The sequence below is a fragment of the Arachis duranensis genome, chromosome 7 (assembly GCF_000817695.3).
Source record: "Arachis duranensis cultivar V14167 chromosome 7, aradu.V14167.gnm2.J7QH, whole genome shotgun sequence".
In the NCBI taxonomy this organism is placed as follows: Eukaryota; Viridiplantae; Streptophyta; class Magnoliopsida; order Fabales; family Fabaceae; genus Arachis; species Arachis duranensis.
In genome coordinates, this window is record NC_029778.3 from 64,124,141 (window position 1) to 64,127,644 (window position 3,504).

A 3,504-nucleotide genomic window follows, 5' to 3' on the forward strand; every position below is an offset into this window, starting at 1 on the left:
TAAGTTTTGGAGAAAACTTCTGCTGGTAAGTGAATAATAAATGTGTGATGCAATGATTTAGGGCTTATTCTTATGGAAAAAAAAAGTGAATGAATCCATTTGTTCAGTTTCAAGTCTTTTCTTCTTTTTTTTTTGAGTTTTTTTTCTTTTTTCATGATTATTTTTACGAATAGATGCAATGTCATTTGTGCATATGAGTACTCCAAATATAATGTTGTGTGTGAGGCTTTGATTCATTTATATGTTATAGATTATTTTTTAATAAAGTACATTGCTTTAGTTAGGGCTTTTGGTGCCATTGTAGAATCATTTCCAAGCTTTACTCTTCAAGTATTTTGTACAATTGGAAGCTTTACTCTTCAAGTATTTCAGCAGGTCAGGTTTTCCTTATATTAAAAAAATTTCGTCTTCTACTTATGCCAATGTTTTGCTCAGGAAATGAAAAAGAGATTCAAGGCCTGTTTGCTGTTTCATCAAATTTTTTATTTTTAAAGTTTTTAGAACTGGACTGCTATATCTATATAGTAGTTTTGCAAACTTGGATTAGTTATACTATATATTCCTTTTCATATGTACAATTTGGTGCCTTAATTTTGTTTTAATTAGTTATTGTTGATTTTAGAATTACTAACTCAAAACTTTGTTAATCTGATTTTGATGACTATACCTATGTCTAACTTAGATTATTCTCTCTGTTATTGCTGTAGCACAGGTTCTATTAACAATTCACATGCTCAAAGATAAGGTAATGTTGTTCTCTGATTTCGTGTTTTTATTCTTTTTATTTATTACTTTTTCTTTTTAGGAGATAAACAAAAGCCAATCATTTAGTGTGTATTAAAAAATTTGCATATAATCCAACAATGAAAAATATGCCATTGACATTGAAGAAAGAAAGTATCCAATAATAAAAAATAGGCAATGGCATATTTTTTATTGTTCAATAGGCTTATTTATTACTTTCTTTTTTTAGGAATGTTCAATCCGCTGAGTTCATTCAGCTTTAGTTGTAAGTATATAATAGGCAATTTTTTTCCTTATGGAATGTTCACTGACATATAGAAAGAAAGAAAAAGCAGGACGAGAAAAACTATAAAAAAATTGCTAAGGCTATACAGAAATAATATTCTGATCAGATTCATCTTACATATGCTAGCATGTTGGAATATAAATTAAATATGATCTACTTATACCCAACATTGAGTTTAGTAGGTATCACTGAGGAATGCAGTTCATGAGTACTGTTAGTTTTTTCTTATTTCAATTTATTAGCTTAATATGTTTTTCTTGAATTCTATTGTTTGGCTTTTGGAAAATATAAAATGGTTATAGCCTGGTCTGACTTGCAAAAAGTACTAGCCTTAATCTTACACAGTTGGCACTTCTTCATCATATCTACCTTCTCTTTTTTGAACCGTGTTCATCATGCCTCAATCTCAAAGAAGATACATTCAGGTGAGTTTTTGTGAATTATTTTTACTATTTTTCTTTTAAAAGCTTATATAATTGTTTACATCTATCAAATACTCTGTTACCTATCTTTACTAACCCATCTTCCCACCGAAGCAGAGAAAAAGAAAGCTAGGGCCTTCGACGAAATGCAGGCCAAAGTTGAGAAAGAGATGGACAGTGTTTAAGGTTTTTATTTTTCCCTAAAATCAGATTTTCACTTATTTAAGCTTATTTGTTTCATTTTATCTGTTAATTTTAATTTAATGTTCAATGCTGAGGTTTTGTTCAAGTTGGTAGTAAGTAGTAACGTTTTCTATTATTTTTTCAAGGTTGTTGAAGATGAAAACCTGACTCTTATCCTTCAGGAGACAAATTGAGACAATTAATTTCTTTTTTCAATATTTCTTTTCTATATGTGAAATCACTTGATATGTTATGGTATGTGATTCTAAAAGTAAAAATGTAAACTAGACAAAATTTAAATGGAAAAATATAAGCTGATTGTTGATAAGCGGTGATCTGTGGTTGGAAAATGTGATGGAATTTTAACGAAAAAACATATTCGATTCCTTGACATACTATAGTCGTGTAAGTGATGTTGTAAAAATACTTTAGTGACGGTAGCATCATCGTTCTTTTTGCTTGATTCTTTAGGTTATACTTAGTAAGGATAAAAGTTATTACTTTATAAACAAGAATTGAAATTTAATTTGTAAACATGACACTTGGTTTATTAATTTTATTTTTTAATTTTTTTGGTGAGATATCTATAAAAGCTACTTGAATTTTTTTTTTTACAATCCTTAAATATCTTGGTGAATAAGTGCATTAGTTTTGCTACTTCTTCTTTCTTTTTGATCTGCCACCTGAAGTATAGCCACTTGAGGAGGGGTGGAGGGTATTTAGATGTGCTACGGGTACTTTGTTATTATTTTGTTTATTCGTGTTCATCTATATCTTAGGGATAATAGTCTCCTTCTCCTCCTTTATGTTTCACAGCTTTTTGTGGCAGCTGAAAGCCTGACAAGGATTATATCATGTTCAACTTCTGAAAATTTGAGATCCGAAGCATGCTATGTCAACTTCATCATTAAGTGCAGACATCCAATTTTTATATAATAAAATAAATAGATTACACTTTAATTGGTCGTTATCTTAATTATAGTTGGGTTATTTTAGAATTTATTATTTGAGATGGGTAATGGTACAATTTCTTAAAATATTAAAACTTCAATAACATGTAAGTTATTCTTTATTATGTGTTACACTTTAATTGGTCATTATCTTAACCATAGTTGGGTTATTTTATAATTTATTATTTGAGATGGGTAATGGTACAATTTCTTAAATATTAAAACTTCACTCCCGTTGATTGAAGCACATTTTCACTCCTCTATTTTTTCTTTATCATATAACTTCGGTCCTTCCAAACATCGCCATCGTGGTGGTGACAAGAAACAACACCGACATCGTTGCGATCTACTGTCCTCTCACGCAATCTCTTTCTTCAATGCATTATCCCGACGTCGTTAAATTTCCATGGACTATAACTTCTCCGTTCTTCTCCGTATAGCCAGCACCGTCATCGCTATCTCCTGTCCTCACTCGAACTCTCTTTCTGCCATGGATCACTTCTTACCAATATAATTAATAGTTAGTTTACTTATTAAATTTTTTCATTAAAAAGTTATATTTTTATTTAATTATATGATGAAATATATATTCATATGTAAAATATAATATAATAAAATAAATCTATTTAAAATACTTAAAAATATAATTAAAATCATAAACATATAAATATAATAATAAATTTGTACTCTAAACAAGTAAACATATTTTTTATTATACATAAATTATTTAAAAAATAAATATATTATTAAAATTAATAATACAAATTGAAACAATAAAATCCAACTTTTTTACTGTATTTTTTATAATATTTTTATTCTTTTAATTTACAATTTATTAGTACTTTATTATTTAATTAATGATTAAACAGATTATTTTTATAAAAAATTAATTTTTATATTTTCTTAGAGAAGAGACTAA

At 27.8% G+C, this 3,504-nt stretch overlaps 1 long non-coding RNA gene across 2 annotated transcripts; it reads left to right on the plus strand.

The window, feature by feature from the left end:
- Window positions 1-989: 989 nt before the first annotated feature.
- Window positions 990-2,616, plus strand: LOC107459403 (uncharacterized). Of its 2 annotated transcripts, none has more exons than XR_002366053.2 (3): window positions 990-1,455; window positions 1,570-1,638; window positions 2,452-2,616. It is a non-coding gene; the product is annotated as an uncharacterized LOC107459403 (long non-coding RNA). The 2 variants fall into 2 exon arrangements; XR_002366049.2 differs by lacking the exon at window positions 2,452-2,616 and adding an exon at window positions 1,782-2,072.
- The last annotated feature ends 888 nt before the right edge of the window (window positions 2,617-3,504 follow it).